The following is a 20006-nucleotide window of genomic DNA, read 5'->3' as shown; positions in this document are numbered from 1 at the left end:
TCTGCACAGAGGTAGAAGGTGGCTTTGCAAATTTCTTCTTGAATAACGTAGAGAAAAGTAAGTAAGGCTCTTCTGGAGACAACTGACAGAGCAGAAGTAATGGCACGATATCCTCAGTCTGCGTGTGTGAAACAGCTGAGTAAGGAACTTTTCCTCAAAGCTTCACACAGACCTTGGGGAAATGTGAGGTTAAACTGGTGACCTGGGCATAGCTGATGCGGGATGTTTATTTCATAGGAAAAGTGAGTTATCATTCAAGCTGTCTGTGGAGTCGTCAGGTCTTTATTTACTTGGAGCGCCTTGGTGGTAGGTGCCAGCTGTCACTAAACCGGAGGGTGCTGAGGCACGTTGTGCCCTGGGCTGCCGGTGCCCCGGCTCCCGGGCACGTCCCCGGACGGCTCTTCCCAGCCAGCCCGAGGCACAGGCCTGGTGCCAGCAGGCTGTGCTCACGGCAGATGCAGAAGCAGGACCACAGCAGCATCCTCTGTGCTTTAGTCCACGCCATCTATTCCCCTGGGAAGTAGTTGTTTCACTCCAAAGCAGTCTAGACACGGCCTAATATATACATGACGCAGATGTACAGGAGAATATTACCTGACACAAAACCAGAAGAAACCATCTTATAAACTTAAGAGAAAAAAATTTAGACAGGTTGAGTAAGCTTCATGCTAGTGAATATATTCCTATCATAATCTCCTTTTTGAACAGTTGCTTCATCTGCTCACCACAGAAGGGGCTGCTTGGTGCTTCCCACCAGCCATATTCTGCCTTTCCACTACTTGAGGCTTATTTTGGCTGAGTGGAAGGGAGATTTGGAAAAATCCTTGCAGGAATGGCAGAGTGCAGGGAGCTGCCTTGCCGGCTAATCCATGCATGCTGCCCAGGAAGAGAGGCAGGATGAGCCCTGCTTCCTCCCTGATTGTTCATCTGTCCCCCTGGGAACAAGCAAAACCACAGTGACACATTAAGGCATGTGCTGTCAAAGTGCCTCAGGCAGAAAAATAAGCAAAGTATTAAGTGACTGAGCCCTTTCAGCTAGCCATGGGATGTAGGACTGTTCCACTACAGCTAAACCATACCTTTAAATTTTTCATTTAGAGTGATAAAAGTCCCATTGAATGGTCTGAAGCTACAGGAACAGAATAAAACTGGCAAGCTCTGTTGCTGAAAAACAACCAGGCTGTGGAGTTCTACTTCTAGAATACAAACCTAAACTGAAAAGTTTTCTGTAAGAGTTCTGGAATCTTGCTATGTTGAAGAAAAAATTGTACAACCAAATCTTACATATGGCAGATTTTCATATTTCGTCTTTCACTTGGCTGACAGCGCTTTAATAACAACTTAATGGAGCCTGATGGAGTTTAACTGGCTTGTAGCCAGCGTGATTGGTGCTCAAATGACTCCCCTTTTAAATATTTTGCCATAATAATAAACAGGAAGCAATGATCACCCACAGTTGACCAAAGAAATAGATTTTTCAAAGGAAGAATAGGGAACATGCAACTTCTGGACTGTTCCACATAAAATACATGCCTTTTGCTTTCTTCTGCTCTAGCACTTTTAAAAAAACCTATTTTTACCAGGTCTCGGTCTTTACATTGTCACACCCACTCCCCTCTGAAACAAGCAAGAACAGAGAATAGCCACTCCTGCCAACTCTTACCATAGTGACAAATCTCAGGCACAACCCATAGATTAGCAGAATATAACTGGTTATGCCTGTTTACTACGCTGTACTGAAAGATCTTCATGTTCCAGTTTACTCCCAGTCAAATGGATTTCTAGGTAATGCTTCACATGGCTGAGGGGAAAAGCCACAAAGCCCATCTAAAACGAAATTTGTCTTTATATTATAGGAGTCCTCTGCCATTTCATAGTCTGGCACTATATATATATATATATATATATATATATATATATATATATACACATAGTTCTTACTACAGGATAACATTAAATCCAAATGAGAAACTGATCTGGGACGTTATTTTTTCGTAGTACTTTGACAACTGTGTGTGCATGAGCAATTTTCATGTGTAGTAGAGTGCTGACACCTGTATTTCATCATGCAAAAACCTAAGAAGAAAAAATATGTCAAGGACTATGGCTAAACTGATAATTAAAATTGATGCAATAGTTGTACGTAAACGTAACATAGTGATGTAATTAATCCAATGTAATTAAAACCCAGAGATAAGGGAGACATGCATCTCCTCACTATCAACTTGAAGATCCCAATCTGTGCTCTGCAGCACATTTCCTCATCAGCTCCAGGCCAAGTGATCATTATTATCATGACACCATCTGACCGAGAGCTTGGCAACAAAAGCATTGGAGCCTGGGAGAGATGTAAATACCTGCTTATTTCCACCTCATAAATATTCCAAAATTGGACTGGTAGTGGCCTAATCATTTACATTTAAGGTATACAATAATTATTACTTTTAGTTCATTAGTACTTCTATTTCATTTTTGTTCAGCAACTACACATAAGCACTTGCTTCTCTAAGAATTTATGATAGCCCGTATTTCTAAAATGCACTGTTTAGTTTCATACCAAGTACCTCAGAAAGTCAAGAGGAAAGATAAGCTCAGGAACAGGTCACAGGCAGACAACAGTAACAACTCTATTGGTCCCATTACTCCATGGAAGGATAATTACATAGTGATTTTAATATGACATAATCCAGTTCTGCTACCAAAAAGAGTTATACCCTCCAAAGAAAACCTCTCTCCTTTCTGGAAACAACTTCTTGCTTAATGCCTTGTGTATATCTTAGGATTTGTATGGCCATGTGAAAGGCAGGATAATAAAAAACTGGCCATGCCCCTTCACCAATAAAAGAAAAAAAAGGTCCTTTGGGTGAGCTAAACCACAAAGGAATAGGGAAGCAAGGCAAGAGGGAAAGCTTTCTAGAAGATGCACGTGATTCAGTGACTGTACTGACCCCGCTGGGAAAGGCTGAGCTGGGCTGGATGGAGAGCTTAGCCCAAGCTGGTGCCACCATTCATCCTCCTGCTGTCAGGAACATAGATCACCTGGTGCTGGGGTAATCAGACATCGCGTTTCATTCGGGAGAGACCAGTGTCATACCAACAGTCCAGTGGGACACTGCTTACATCCAGATTTCTAGGTCTGCACCCTCATTCTTTTCAGACCCCAAATATGGTCACCCCACCAGCCGATGCTGTATTACTAATCTCACTGCCAGATGCAGAAGACAATCACCAATATGAGAATGATACCTGAACCATATGGGCAACTCTTTTGAGGAAGAGATTGGCCTTTACTGATGTACTGGACTGAAACACCTGTAGTTTATTAGTGAAAAATTTACACAAATGCCAAACATTTTTCAACCTTGACTTATAACAACTAGAAATAGGTTTTCTGAGGTTTTGCCCAACCTCCTTCAAATTATCGGTGCAAACTGATTTTCTCCCATGAAAGGAACTTCACTATAGAACTGTTATCAAGTAAATAGGTAAAACATAGTTTACAATTCACTATGAAAATCAGGGTCTTGGATTCCATCCTCTGCTTTATCATTAATTTTCTAAAAGCTCTTGGACAAGTCACGTTTCTGCCTTCTGCTTCATCACGGAATACAATGTGAATGAAATGATGTAAAATTCTATAAATTTTCCAATACTGTAGGTGTCATATCCCATTCAAAACTGACATCAGCAGTGAAAAACTACATGGCACATAAATACAAATGCAAAACCATGAGCAACTTGTCATTTAAATACTTCAAAATCAGGGCCCCAAACTAACAGCTTTTTACAGCAGAAAAGCAGCTTTTTTAAAAAAGCAGCAGCTCAGTCATAAGATCAATGAATCATATGATGAGAAAACATATAAAGTTTTATGCAAATGCTTCACATTTTATTTTTCAATCCTTCTCCCCACTTAGTTTCATGTCCCAAATGCCTCTAGACAAGCAAATTCCACTGCACCCACACAGAACTCAGTGCCAGAGAGAGCCTGCACTGGGGGTGTTTCTCTGGTCATTTTTAGGACTTGTGACTTAAAACCATCTCAATTCCCCTTCTTCTTCCCCAACAGATACATCTGTCACCCACCTCATACACGCATATAAGCAAAGTTATCATGGCTTAGCTAGCTAGCTATTGGCATCTCAGTAAGGCTTAGGTACTAAATAAGTACCTAATTCAGATGCTTTTGCCCTAGTATGTTTCCGATACAGCTTGTTTATCATTACATTTTAAGAAGCAGTTCAGAGAGAAGTGGCAAGAATCAGCTGGATTTATCACTAAATCCAATGTTTCCTGGAAATTCAAATTCTCCCTGCAAAGTTTTGTCACAATGCCTAAAAAAATCCTGCAAAGCAGTAAATCTGCCGGTAATTTTCTAATTAATCACCCTTTTTGTGAGAGGCTCTCCACTCCTGTCTTTTCTAATAGCTGACACCTTTTCCTTCTGCTGTCTTCAAATGCTATCCTACTCCTTTTCCTCACTTCCCCCTTCCTTTTTGATTCATTTAAGATGTCTTCTCCCTAGCACTGAAATCCTCACAGATCTGCTCCTGCCTACATCTCTGACATGATTCATGATCACACTTTCTCCTTTTCCCAAAGCCTCATCTCCTTTAGGGTATGAGCTTGCTGAACACTTACACCTACATTTCTAGTCAACTCTGTGTGTTCAAACCAACATATTTTCCCATGTATTGAAATCTAACCACTCATAGAAGTGTTTTGGTGGTTCAGGATGTACTTTGCACTATTCAAATCCATTCCTTGATCCATTTGTACCAGTAGTGATCTGACAGACCAACTCACAGAATGAGTCCTTATATTTGTATCACTTTGGACTTTAGTCCAGCTACTTCAGTATGGGATTGATTCAGAAAAATTTCCAGATCACATTCAACAATATGGGAACTTTTAATAATGAAGCACCATCAAGCCATCCTTTCATTCGCTCCTAAATATTTCCTGATGTCTATGCTTGTCAACAGCGCTGCTAATGCCACTGCCTACTGATGGCACAAATTTCCTTTCACTGTACAACTACATCTAAGTCACTTTTACTGTAATTTGAATTTTTGCAGCATGGCCAATTATCATAACACAGTTGACAAAGGGCGACTTGGCCTCTGGAACTTTTGTAAATTTGGTCCCTTGTTTTTTTGTTTATTCTCCTAGATTCATCATTTATTGAAGAATATGTCATTACTCAAGTGTCCAAAGTGATACCACTAACTTTGATCATTCAGAACAAAAGAAAAACTGCTAATTTCTGCAGACTTCTCAACGGTATTTCAATGGAAAACAGAAGTACAAGACTGAAATGGCTACTAGTTCTTGTGTAGGTCTTACTAGAATCGGAAATCTCATGAATTACTATTCTGAATGACAAAATGCAGCACTGAAGAAATAGGGAATCTGTTAGTTGTCTTGCACAGCTTCAGATGTTAAATCCCTTCTGAATATATCGCTGACAACATTAAACAGTTGGGTTTACTGGGAAACACTGAGAATTACAGTCAGGAGATATCTCTGTTACATATAATCCCAGGACACCCTTGAACGTTTCATGAACTTCTTTTATCTGGAGATGAGCTGACATTGATATATTGATATTGGTCATCACTAATACACTCCTTTTGGCAACAGGGAGATGCATACAGCTGAAGTGAGTCATGTACTGCAACACCTTGCCCTTTACATGGAAAAACGTGGAATTTTCAAGATATCTTTCTGTACCCTCCTCAGCCAACTATGGAATATAAGACACCCAATAGAACTCATGCCATAGTAAGACACAGTTATTTTTCATATATTTGAAGCAAATGAAGTTGCAGGATTATTTTTTTTTGTTTTAAATTGACTACCTGTATTTCATCAACATTAAAATAGCAATACAAAGTGACGATAGGACTGTTTGATACTGAAATACAAATTATTTTATTATTTTATATTTACCATGGATTTCTCATGCAGCAATTCAGAACCTTATTAATTTTTTTCATTTATTTATAGTTGTATATTATATAAAAATCTACATTCAGTGAAAGATGTTTGAAGGAGGTACTAAGCTAAGGTAATGTATCTCACAAGTAATAGCAATTAACTAGCAAACAGTTCTCTAGCTCATTCTTGTCTAAAGAAAGAAAAATGCTTTGTGATTGAAAAACTCGCATTAATAGATTTTGTTAAGCTAATTAACAACACAGATGTTACAGCATTAAGTGATATGTACATACTGATAGGAGGACCATTGATAATATATGTAGAAATAAAAAGATGGAGTATGTTATGCTAAATTATTGTAACACTTTCAGCCTCCTATAACACATCTTCCTACCCCAACATTATACAACCCAGAAACAAAAAAAAAAAGAAATACATAGGCTGTGTTCCTACTATGCGGATTTACAAGCAGCTACATTGTGGCCTTGTACTAAGATACGGGGAGTCAGGGCACTGAACAGAGTTATTCAACAGACAGACGGAAAGAACACAGCTGTATTTGACATCTGTTCACACTGTACTGTGACTCCTTACAGACTGCTCTTTGAAAATACCAGTCTAGAGATATTTGGACACAAACCCAGCTGTTTAGCCGGTGTTCTAGGGCGTATGGATGGATGCTGCTGCCCCCGCAGCTGGAGAAGAGCATGTGCCTGAGCCAGATTTTAATTTGCTGGCTTTGCCCTGCAAATAGCCCCGCCGGGGCAAAGCAGAACGCAGGGCAGACTGCATAACCTGCTCAAGGGCAAGATGAAGACCTAAGTACATAAGCCATACTAAGCACTGTACTGCTGTGTCTGACTTGCTGCAGGTACATCATATTTTTGGTTTAGGGCTAGTCTGAGTATGTCAGCATATGTCATTCACAACCTGGTGACTGAAGAATAAACGTATCCTGACTAGCTTTGCAGCAGTTGGACTCAGTTGCTGCCATCAGACATGGATTGGTTCAAAGTCACTCCACGAAATCCCTGAACATGGACCTTATCTTTCTGCACAGGTTGTAGTCACAGTATCTCTTACATGTTGTTATAATTTTAACAAAAATATTTACCCTTATAGCACTGTACATACAGCTGCACTTCCTAGGACATATATAAAGGGCAGATTCTTGTTTTATAAAGCTCACAGTTCAAAGCACAAACACAAAACCAGAGTTAAAATGCAAGATGGAGGCATCCACCATGGTGAAACATGTACAGCCAGGTATCGTTAAGGAGAGGGAGATTCTTAGGCAACAGGAGACTGTTGGAGCAGAATCAAAGAGAGGAAGCAGAGCCAGAGAGGGAGGAAAAAGGGATCAGTAAAAGCTGAAGGACGAGATAAGACATGAGGCAGAGTTAGTACCTGCTGACACTTCAGGATTACATTCTCATATAACAGAATGGGAGGCCTGGATGAGTAACGTTCACATCTTAAACCATGTAGAAACTAGTATTACTTATTGATCTGTGTTCCAGTAGCACCTCTTTGTGGCAGACGCTTGAGAAAAATGTAAAGCATCTTAACACCTTCCAAGCCTCCTATTTCCCCAGACAAGAATTAAAATAAATAAAAAACAGACATTGAACTAAATAGCTAAGCTCTCGCCCAGTGTGTCCCATAGCAAGAGACAGCTCTTGTAAACAAAACTTGTTAATGAATAATCATCAAGGCTACGTTGGGATCTACTTACCATACCTGAGGAGAAAAATGGAGCCTTAGAAGCTACTTTTCTTAGGTACTTTGGCATTTCAGTAATACCACTGCATCATCAGAAATTCATTAACAGAAGAAGGCAGGCATATTTTATGTATTTATATGGGAAAAAGTTTGTGATTCTTTGACTCTCATTCAAAGACGCATAATATAAAAGTTTTAACAAGGTAAAACATATAACATTCTGATTTCAAGGCCTGAAAGCATGCTAACCTAAATTTTCTCATTCTGCATGGAAGCCAAGGACCAGATTCCAAGCCTGCTGGAGCACACTGCAGAGCATCCTTTCACCTTACAATGTAGTTGATGTGATCAGATCCAAGAGTACCAACATATCCAAGTTAGATGCAAAAAAAATCCAGGTGAAAAATACAGGTCAAATATCATTAGAAGGCATTTGAAGATACAATTCTTTTGTATAAATCAGTCTGGTGTGCAAAAATCATCAGTATGATCTGATGCTTTAAGCATCAAACAAAAATTCCTTTTCAGGCTATCATACTTTCAAACTGAAAGCCTTTTATGCAATTCAAAACAAGTATTTCAAGACCATTCATGAATGTTGGTACTCATTTGTTAAATTTAAAAAAAATTCCATACACTTAAAATAAAAAATGACTGCTTTAAAAAAATACAGTATAAATTCTGTTGTAATAGAAGAACATCAACTATAGCAATATCAACTGGTTATGTGCTAGTTTTTAACAATACTTGCACAAGTAAGTTTTTGCAACGTTATCCATTATATAAGCTGATTTTATTTTCAGTGCTTAAGACCTTGTGAAGATGTTCACTTTTACTAGCTTTTCAAAACCACAAGTTTTTTCTATATAAACCAACTTCTAATAAAAAACAAAAGCATTTTAATTCAAACTACTAACTAGTATCCCAAATTTCATCCTGTAAGAGTCTTCAGTTACGTTGCATTTCTAAATATAGCAGATAAGAGTACACAGAAATATGCTGTATTCTAAGAGCTTTTATAAACAAGATGTTCTAATTTTAGAGGACTCCATTCTGAATAAAGTCTAATTAACTACACAGATATTCTCAGATGCAGTCCACAAAAAGGATACTATTCACCTCTCTTCACTGCCATTTAATTCCATCTTATAGTGGATGATTTAATACCCACTTTTAAATAAAAATCTCTTCTAAGTGGAACACTAATCTTTTATTAAAAAAAAAATAAATTCCAGTAACATACTGCCTTTGTGAAATTATTTTTAGATAATGAAATCAAGTCATAGATACTTTACACACACCTAGTGCAACAGCTGACCTATTTAAGACTAATATTCTTTCAACCACTTCAGGGATTGATTGGTTCAAGAACTGGTAATGAGGTCCAGAAGTGTATGTTTTAACACCAAGGATAATTAACTATTAGAAAAGCTTAGAGAGAGCTGAGATAAATTTTTCATTATCTGTGGTCTTTAAATCAAGACTGATTTTTTTAGTTCCCCCAAAATATGTGTTTCATGGACAGGAGACTAGGTAGAGGCATCTCTGAATCAAATGTTATGGACTCTGATAGACACTTGGTTAAAATTCTCATTATTCTCCCTCATAGAGTTAAACATTTATGAATCTGAAAGCTTTCTTCTCTAGAACACAACTTCCTATTTAGCAACAAGTTAAAACTAATTAAAGTAATTTTCATCAAAAGGTTTAGAGCCTTATATTTATTAGACTAAAAGCTCTGTAATTTACCATCACAGCTTGTTTTCTTCCTGAACATACATTTTGACTTGTACAGTGCTGACAGTGTGTTCTTCATCCAAAATTTGAACCACCAAGGTAATACAATTGGTTTTTATTATACTGGTTGAGTCAACTCATCGGGAGTTAAACAAAATCCCACTATTTTCTTATGCCTAACTATGGTATGAAAATACCTTGGTAGGACCAAAAAAATAAAGTTAAAACACCATTTATAAGTCTTACCATCATGGATCTCCATTTTTATGTCTTTTCATCAATGAACTTTGAGAAAGTGTAAGTTAGTGAATAAGAAATACGTAAAATGATGCTTTCTGGTATTTTGTTGGACTTAAATACGTAAGATACGTAAAATACATAAATACGTTAAATGATTCTTTCTGGTATTATACAGTGGAACTGCATAAAAACAACGATGCTTTTCTGAAATCATAGATTTTTTAAAATTAAAAACTGCTTTAAGTCAGAAGTGATTAAAGGTCATTTTAATCAAAGTTTAGTGTCTCATATATATTAGTGTAAGAGCTATAAAAATTACCATTATGGCTTGTTTTTTCCTGCACAACAACTTAGACTCTTGTAATGCTGATTGTGTAGATATTCTTCCTCAAATGGCTTTGTGATGATAAAGAAAGTGATTTTTAAACTCCTTATCTTCCTAGTAGGAAATTATTTTATTATAATTGCCTTAAAAGACCCACTTGATTACCTCAAATCAGTGCTTCTCATGACTTCAGAAATCATAGGTTGTTGACAAACTCAAGAACGTAGCACTCTTTGTCTTTCAAAACAGTGAAACTGGGGAAGCTATAATATGTTCTGTTAAATTGGTACAGTCTGGGATTGAAAATGTGACTTAATGGGGTTTGTTCCAGGCAGAAAATCTTCAGTAATATCTGTAATACTTTTTCCTTTTTCCTTTATAACAGAATTTCAGAATACATCATGTTTAGGTCAACAAAAGACGCTTTTGTCATATCACTCCCAATGAACACTGTTTATTTCAATTAACTGTGGTTTTACAAGTTATTTTACAAAACATATTCTGTTCCTTACCCTCCCTGGGGGAACAATCACGAAGAAAAACTGCTTGATATTTTTATAAACACATCAGTGAAATTGAGTATCAGCTGATTTCTATCTTTTCCTCTCCTTCAACTGCCTCCTTGAAACTACTCACTTTTTACAACTTTCAGCTATAAGATCATCTCTAATAATCTGCCTTAATTTCCTACATGTGTATTATTGTCCTTTGGGTCATATTCATATCTAAATCTGGAAAAGCTCCTGAAAGCAGAAACCCTGTGGATAATGTCCGCATAAAGTTTAAACACAACTTGAAAATATACCTACATATTCTTAGCAACTTAAATCATAACTTAAAAAGCAATATGGATTTGAAGCGCTACCCCGAGATTTTGTATTCCACAAACAAGTATCCTTTATATCATCTGTTTCGTTATCTTTGAAAAGGATTATAGCTATTACTCTCAGAGCGATAGCATAAAATTTGTAAGATAAGCTTCTTTCTATGAATAAAGACAAGAGTTGGAGCTGACGTAAGAAAGTGCCTCCCTGTGATGGGAGCCCACCTAGATGCTTACATCTTACAGCAGTACATACGCTCACAACCTTCCCTATTGATGCTGTATTCCTGTATCAGGCAACGCTTTCAGCGATGCCACCTAGAGAAGCTGTAGAGTAAGTCATGATCTTTCCCAAGGATTAAAGGAAATAAACAGTGAAGAAGATAATTGGTAAAGCGAAAAGTGATACAAAGATGCAATTAAGGTACACAATCATCGAGAGAAGAAACAAAATTACACTCCAAAGGTAGAAAGAAATGGGCCAAGGATGTATAGAATAGCAAAAGGTATGCAAATGCAGGTAATGGGAACCCAGAAGAAAATGGGGACTGATTAAATGGTCTAGGCTTATTACTGTGAAGTCTCAGTCAAAATCAGGCATGAGGAATAATGCAGGAAGACCACACAGTTGCTCTTCTCTGTTGGTGTAAAATAAAATTAAAGGAAAGGGCTGAATCCATTGCCAATCAAAACCATTCTGAAACGAGCTTCTTTTTAGGCCACTCTAATGAGAGTGTTTAGCTTCAATCCATGCTGGTAAAACAGTATGCATTAAAAACAAAGGGATGAAGACCTCTGCTGAAAATGTCTGACATCACATGGGAAGCGCTATGTGTTTCAATTCCAAGTACTTTAAAAACAAATTTGCCTAGCATATTTTAAATTTTCTAATTTCAGTTAGTGTACATTGCTGTTTAATTCACAATTAGAGGATGAGCTAGCATTATTTGCCCTAGTGACAATAAACTTCTGGAAATCCCTGGGCATCTGCAAAATTTATAGAACTGAACACCTAAAACACGAGTGTGAGGAAGAGATATAATACAAAAAACTCAGGAATGCACAGTGCCGCCAGACGTAACATTAGAATTCCAAAACTGAAAAACAGAACAACAATTTAAAAAGCACACAATTTTGGAAGCTCCCATAACAAAGTTCACTGTATTCACGTATCTGCTAAAAGACATTATTCTTAGATTCAGATCCTGCCTGCAGCTACACTGGGAGTACAGATAGAAATAAAAGTCAAGAGGATTATACCATCCCAACACACTGCAAGGAGAAGAAATGGAGCTGCGGGAGCATGGTACTGCAGCCCATTCCCCACGGCCTCGAGGGGCACGCCGGGACCCCCAGCGCACCCACGGACATGCTGCAGTCAGCAGGATGTCACACCCTGGGACACACGCGGCGGCGTCCCCAGACAGCGCCAAAGCCAGCTTCATCGCATCGCTTCCATCCCACACTGCCTGCCCCATTTCTGCAAGCTGAACTGGCAGCCTCCTGCTCTGCTCTGCCCTGTCCTGTCTCACTGCATCACATCCCAGTTAGACTTTGCCTTACCATTCTGGCCAGAGCACAATTTTTCTTCTGGTTGGTACTGTAGCGCGATACCAGCTCTGACTCTTCTGGTATTTTATTACATCGGTGGGATGCACACAGGGAGCTGTGCAAGGGGACTGACAGCAGCGGGCACATCGCTGGCATTTGCTCTGCGGCTGTGAGGTTACGTAACGCTGTGATAGTCTGAAGTAGATGTTGCCCGCCGACACAGACGATGTGCTGTCAGTAGCTGGATGTTACAGAACACAAGGTACGTTGAAAAATCAGTGGTGTAATTCTGTGTATGGGTATACATTTGTATGGGGCAGGAACATAGGGCAACCTAAGAACTGAAATCTTTAATCAGTTTTCATGTCAGAAAAGTTTGTGACTAAACTCCTTTTTGAGTCCAACAAGATAAGGATTCAGTCCTTAATTAAAAGGCAGGGATAATACATAATGAAGATTAAGAAAATGATTCCATATTTTTCCTTGACAGCAGCATTAGCCCAGACTACTTTATGCTTTGTTTGAATGGAGAAACAAAATGTAATTAAAGTTTTAATTAAAATTGATCGCAGTCCACAAACCTGAAATGCGTAGTGCTGTTCTAACACTGCACTGGAAGACCTTTCAAGTAAACTGATGTTCTGTGTTATTAAAAAAAAGAAAATAAAAAAAGGCATTCTGTCGAGTAAATGGGTAGTAGTGAAAACTAATAAGTGTGAAAATGTGTCATAGAAACAACCTACTAGTAAGCATGAATTCTGAAAGGGTCAGTGAACATGCATTTTACAAAGACTGAGCCTGCTCACATACTTATTTTCCCCTGAATGTGAGGAATCTGTTCGTTACCATATTCTGGCTAGTAAATATGTGCATCTTTTTTCTTCTTTATAAAGAGGTGATGGTACCTCTGAGAGCCAACCTTTTTAATCAATAAAGGAAGAGACTGCCCATCCACAGAAATACTCGATACAGAATAATGCTAAAAATATTCTGCCAGCAGAATTGTTGGGAGAAGTACCTGTATCTCTTAAAACACATCTGTTACATTAACATCTACTGTATAAGAACATGAAATTTATTCATTTGGTCTTTCGCTAATTGGCCAAGGCTCTGATGTGCAAGTAATCAGACTTCAAATTTAATGAAAAGGGCAGGTTTTTTTCAATTACCCTCTTATCTGCACGGTTTCTTTGCCAGACAAAAAGCCCAGTGGTGCCAGTAACCGCCGCCCCCGGCCTTGCTGCACTGTGCGGGGCGATGCGGGGTTTGGGGGCGCGGGTCCCCCAGCGGTACCTCTGCAGCAGGCAGGAGCTCCGGCCCCCCAGGACTCCCCCCCTCCCACCTCCAAAAAGCCCTTGAACGGGCTCCTCCTGGGGCAGGCAGTGGGGTGGAGGGGGTCTGCAGTTACATAAGATGAGGCTCCCCCCACCTCCCCTCTTCCCCCCCCAATCTCCGACCGTTTCTCCCCACGACGGAGGCCGGAGCAGCCAACCCACGATGGGGCAAGGCAGGGGAATGCCGGGGGGGGGGAACCCCAGCAGAGGAAAGACTCAGGGGGCTGGGGACAGGATGCAGGGGGACCTTGCAGGTGGCTTCATGCAGGGAGTGGACGGCCCGGCTTGGGGGGGGCGGGAAGAAGGCATTCCCCGGTGGGGAGAGCGGGCGGGGGGGAGGACTCCGGGGAGGTGGGAACACCCCCGGTGGGGAGAGGGAAGCCTTGCCCCGGGGGAGCCGGCGGCACGGGCAGCCCCGCAGCGGGAGGGCTGGAGGTGCACCATGGGGGTGGGCTGTGCGGGCCCCTTCCAGCAGCCCCCCCCCCCCCCCCCCCCCCCCAGTAACACCATCACCACCACCGTCCCGGCGCGGCACCCCCGTGCCCGCGGGAAGCGTCCCCGCCGCAGCGCGGTGCTCAGCGCGCTCCCCCGGGAGCCGGCCCTCCACGGGGCGGGGGGGGGAGGAAACTGGGAAGAGGAGGGAGAAGCAGCCCCCCCGGGGCACCGGCAAGCATGTGTGTGTGTGTGTGTGTGTGTGTGTGTGTGTGACCGCACAGCACACCTCCCCGGCGGCAGGCAACTCATTTTCCAGCAGCGCCTGCGCGCAAAGTTGCGCCGGCCAGGCTGCCCCTCGCCCGCGCTCCCTCCCTCCGCAGCCGCGCAAGCCCCCGGCCCCCGCAGAGACCTCGCACTCCGCTCGAGTCAGCGCGGAAAACGCCTCGCCTTCCTACCCCCCCACCCCCACGCTCACGATCTGCTTCAATCTGCTCCGCCTTTTGTTTTGATCTCTGGAAACGAAATGCTCTCTCCTGCCGTCTCCTTTCCCTCCTCCTCCTCACGCCTTCGTGTGGGAAATGACTCTGATCGCACACCGGCTTTTGTTATCTCCTCCCACCTCCATTTTCGCTCCGGCTGATGCCCAAGTAAATAGCCGGAGCCCGGCACCTCTGCCCCGCACCTACCGCGCCGGAGGGGCGAGGCGAGCGCACCCACTCGCAAATGCAACCTCCTGAAAACACCTCGCACGTTGAATAAAATAGAATAATAAAATTAAAGAAAAAAAAGAAATCTCGTACGGGCGGATCAGTAAAGCGATCGCAAGGACCGGGAGCACTTCTGCCTTCCCAGTGGGTGTGATGACCTTGCCCTTGCGAGGATTGCTCTTGCTCTTCGGTTTCGCACGGTCTTTTTTTTTTTTTTTGCATTTCCCACCCCCCACTACTGGGAAAAAAAAAAAAATAACCATCTTTTCGGTATCTCCGTTCAAATGAACAAGAGCGCCAAAGACTTCCACTTTCGCCCAAACATTTCCGAGCGCAAATCGTTAAGCGACAGAGCAGTGCTTCCCCTGGATGCGGTCCGCAATTATATGTCCGGATCGATGCGGGATTCAGTCCCTTACCTCGCAACAGTTCACGGCGGATCGCTGCGGGGACAAATTTCGCCCCGTCTCGCCCGTGAAACGACAACTCCCGCGCACGGAGCGGCGGACACCCACCGCGCACATCAACTTTCCCGGCGAGGAGGAGCGCCAAGGAGCGGCCGCGCTACCCACGCCGGTCCCAGCCGGCCCCCCTCCGCCGCCTTCCCGGGAGGAAAATCCCCGCGCGGGGTAACGCGGAACAACCCCCCCACACACCCCGTCCCTCGCCGCCCGGCGGGCAGCTCCGCCGCCGGCGCCCCGGCAAAGCTTCCCGCCGAGTCCCGGAGCCCACCCCGCCACTGGCACCCGGGGCGCACTTACAGAAGGCGCCGAGAGCTGTTCCGCGGGTGCGGAGGAGGGCGCTGAGCCGCGGGGTCCCGCCGCGGTGCTGGGGCCGGAGGGACGGCGGCTCGGTGCGCGCCCGCTCGCGCCGCAGCTCACTCCCGCCGCCGCCGCCGCCGCGCGCGCCCCCGCTCCGCCCCGCGCGCCCGCCCGCCCCGCACTGCAGACCGCCGCCCCGCGCACGCCCCGCGCACGCGCCGCCCCGCGCCCCGAGCATGCGCGCGGCCCCCCCCGCCCCTCCCGCCGCCGCTGCCGCGGGCGTCAGGGAGGGGGAAGCGTTGGGAGAGGGGCAGGAACACCCCCCCCCCACACACACACACACACCCCCCCGCGGGGGTTGAGGCCGGCGCCTCAGCGTCGCTCCGGTGACTCCGGCAATAAACGGCAGCGGCCTGACCCGGCGCGCCCCGTGCCCGGCGTCGTCCCTGGCCGTCGCGCCTGTGCGGGGTTGGCGCCTTTTTTTTTTCACCCAGCGCGTGAAGCCGTCCGTCGCGGTCGCGCGTGAGGGGACGGCACCGCGCAGGGACCCCCCGCCTGGAGCCACCTGTAGCCGTCAGCCGACGCGTGCAGATGGCGTGCTGCGTTGCCAGCTGCACTTCCATCGGTGGCTCTTCTCCACAAGCTTCTTAGGACAGCGTGGAAGTTACCGTTGGATGGTTTAACCAGTGTAACGCTGCTCGGCCCTTTGATCTTGCCCTTGAGTATAAAATCCAGCTGATGTTGCCCTTCCCTCGCTGTCACGGCGATAGTTGCTGTGCTGGTGGGAGTGAAGGTGATGGCTCGTTCACTAGGCATTGCGCAGCATATAACTAATTGGTTGGCCCCTTCTAAGGCAAATACATACATAAATGTTTACTTTCATGCATGGCAAGTTCTGTCACTGAGTGTTTACCATACATAAATAGAACATACTTAGCATGTCCTAGGCGTAACATTAGAGAAAGCAGATAGGTACAGCAAGGAAGTGAAAGAGCAAAATAATGGCATTTATTAAAAAGGAGTATCTAAATCAAGCCATGCCCTTTTTTATTTTGCTGTTCATTATTGCAGAAAAAAAAAAAAAACAAAAAAAACCAAAACAACAAACAAAGATTGTATAATACATGATAGATGATAATAGTTTTTAGTTTATTGTTGAAATGTTCAAAGAATTCAATTATAACTCAAGCTGATGCGTTAGGTATTGTACAAGTGCACATGAAGATACAGTCTTTTTACTTTGCTGAAGTAAACAATTGAGTTAATTAGTTACCTGTGTGATAAGCAAAAATCACTAATTTTACACCCAGATTTAATTTTGTTTTGCCATAAGACAATAATTTATACACTTTTTTTTGGACTTTCCCAGAGCACTGCTCTTCCTCAGATCATATTTTGACTTTCCATAAGTGCAAAAATGCAGCCTGAAAATGCTAAAAATGTAGGTTGATTCCAGACTTAGCACAAGCAAAGAGTTAGGAGGTAATTCACTTCACTGAGTATCTCTGAAATTTCTGTTTTATTTGTTCTGATTAATTTAAATTATTTTCTGTCATCTTCATACTTTACTACCTCATTGCTCGCTTGGCCTGCCAGATCATTAATAATCATTTTTAGCATAATGAGAGTGCTGTGGAATCTGCATGGTAAGTATTAACCATATTGTTCCCTCATATTTTCTTTCTCTTGTTCATTTCCTTACAAGTTTGTCTCATCGTCACAGTGCACCGTTAATTCTGTGTGACCTATTTTGATGGTGTCCACACGGCAGTTACTGCACATGACTTCATCTCATCTTGGTAACTCTTCCAGTGGCAGCAGGGTGGCCGTGGGAGTGCAGAGCTATAAAGTGTTGGCTATAACACCAGATATTTACTTGGTGTCTTAGTTGCAGTTTGCTGCGGTTTCGCTCTTTCACAACTACTGAGGTAGCAGTATCTCAGTCAGCTGGTTGAAAGCTAGTTTGGGGTTGTCTGCTGTGTAACTGGCCCTTATAGATGACATGCCTTTCGATATCATTGGGGGTCGTCCTTTTCAAAAAGGTGCTTAGCATTTGCTTGCACTCAAAAAGCAAAAATTATAGGTTGAATTTTAAAACATTGTGGCTAAAGCACATTTAAATAGGACTTTTAATATGTAATTTTTCATTTAATTCGGTGGCAGAATTCCCGTCTACTATAAAAAGTGTAGATTAAGCAGAAGATACTATGTAGTGTGTTTTCATGTACAATCTTCCCTGTCTACATTCAGATAATTCTGTATAAAATCAGGTTACTTAGACTGTGTTTTCAGATGCATTTGAAGATATGATGCTCACTATAAAAAAAAGAAGTGCTCTAAGGTATTAGTCTATTAAACTTTGGCTTATTTTTTCATTTACATCAATCTAACAGTGTAATACAAAATCCCATTTGAAAAGTAAATATATATATAAAATCTCTTCATTTGTAGTATTACTGCTTAGTCCAAAATGCCCACAAAGAAGCTTCATTTTGCTGTAAATCGACAATTTGGTAAATGTTGCCTATTAAACCATGCACAGGGTTATCATTAAAAAGGTAATAATGACATTATCAACAGTTGTGCTATTATGACACGGTTTACACTGTGCTGTCCTACACCGTATGCAATTGCTGAAGGCTTTTGTGAGCTTGCTGTAAAAGTTTACCAGTTCATACTATTAGCATTTTCAGCCACTTAATATCGCTTTTTAGACTGTGGAGAATTAGATCCACTGCACTTGTTTATTATATAGATAATTGTAAGGTTTTCCATTTTCTTGCTATACAGTTCTTTGGATTTTGAAAATGGAACTAGTTGCTGCCATTTAGCAACTTTAAATGGTTTTTGAACCTAAAGAACAGATTGCTCATGATGGAGCTACAGCAATTTAAGCAAAATCAGAATCTGACCCAAGGTTTTCTATTTAGTCTATATTTTTTATTTTAACATCAGAAGGAGCAATGTAAATATAAGGTTCTTAGCTTATGAATGAATAGCACCAAAATGTAGGTACATGCTCCTTTTACAGTCCGCCCTGGCTTACATGTGTCTCGTGTCTCCTTTAGGCTTTGAATCCTAAATGTTCTGCCTTTGAAAAAAGCCAAGTGATGCCCTAAGCCTCTGATCTTGTCAAGGGAGATAGATAGGCATCTCCAGAGGGAAATGCAAAATCTAATGAAATCGAGGATCTTCCACTCCTTTTTTCTCTCCCTTCTTTGCTCCAGAGTAGAGAATTCAATATTAAAAGACACAGTAGTCTCTGAGAGGAGTCACTATCTCAGCACGTGGTTTACTGGTAATGAAATTTTTTTATTATTTTTTTTTTAGCATGACCTCCTGTTTTACAGACACCAATTTAATTGCAGAATACCATTTCAGGGGTTGCAATTTCCCCTCTTCCCTTTAAGCTCAATACTTGCGAAGAATCTATTTGCATATATATTTTACGAGAATCAACAGCAGAATAACTATAATGAGGAGGAATTTGAGTCTATATTTACATCTATAACTGTATACTTTATGTTCTGCCAGGCCTTTTGAAGGAATTATTTCCTTTCTCTCCTCTGTTCCCTTCATGCAGTTTCTGCACGCTGAAATGTACTTGTCTGTTACATGGGGAACTGAAAGCAGCAATGCGGCTGCAAGGATTGACAGAAGGGAGCTGCCTCGAGGCTCTATGATTAAATGAAGCTGCTGCAACACACTGCAGTTGGAAAAGGGTGAGATTCTTGATACTCAACAGCAAACAATGAGTGTGACTGAGATTATTGGTTTCAAAATGACTGTAGATTGTCTTGCTTCTTTAATGTGCTATATATAATTATATGAAAATTACATTTTTATGCATATGTATTATCTTTCACATTCATCTCTCATTCATTTTACAGTAATGCCCCTAAGAATATAAATAAAACAAAATGTACTTACTTTAGTAATAAATCCAATTTTCCCTCTTTATGAAATGTAGTGATTTTAGGTATACAGATCACTTTTGTGTGTGTCAAATCCAATAATTTGTAATTCGGTCTTTTTATTAATGAGATTGTTTATTAGTCTTCAATTTCTCAGGCTTATGGAATGAAATGTAAAGAAAATACCGTTTATGTAACATCATCTCTGATGTTGTATAATACAGTCACAACTAGGGGGTACATGCAATGCCTAACTTTAGATACCTAAATTTGATAGCTGAATTACTTGCCTATTTCCTTTCAATGCCTCTGGTGTCAACGAAAATAAAAAGAAGCCCTGACAGGGGATTCAGACCAGGAACTTGGCTACCAGGAGTCAAGAAAAAAACATATTTTAAGTTTAGGCACCTAAATGAAGTGTCTAAAGCTAGATGGCAGGAGCCCAGGTTTCGCTCCAGTAGGCTGTTTCCCACAGAAGCTGTTCCAGTTGTTCTCCATAAGTGAGTCATTTGCTCAA

General features: G+C 41.9%; 1 protein-coding gene across 5 annotated transcripts in view; it reads right to left on the bottom strand.

Moving 5' to 3' along the window:
* The window catches only part of VSNL1 (visinin like 1), a 92537-nt gene extending 76792 nt beyond the window's left edge, over positions 1–15745 (bottom strand). The window contains exon 1 of one of the 5 annotated variants that reach the window (XM_042803093.1): positions 15576–15745. The gene's annotated coding sequence lies outside the window, so the exon portion shown is untranslated. Of the gene's footprint in view, positions 1–12350; positions 12367–14516; positions 14532–14582; positions 14601–15233; positions 15250–15575 lie in introns of those variants that run through there. The other 4 variants (XM_033004515.2, XM_033004512.2, XM_033004513.2 and 1 more) reach the window with 4 other exon arrangements.
* Positions 15746–20006: the final 4261 nt, after the last annotated feature.

This window comes from Tyto alba, unplaced genomic scaffold, assembly GCF_018691265.1.
Source record: "Tyto alba isolate M040663 unplaced genomic scaffold, T.alba_DEE_v4.0 Super-Scaffold_40, whole genome shotgun sequence".
Classification (NCBI taxonomy): domain Eukaryota; kingdom Metazoa; phylum Chordata; class Aves; order Strigiformes; family Tytonidae; genus Tyto; species Tyto alba.
Note: the sequence above shows the minus strand (reverse complement) of the source record. Positions and strands in the feature narration are given on the sequence as shown.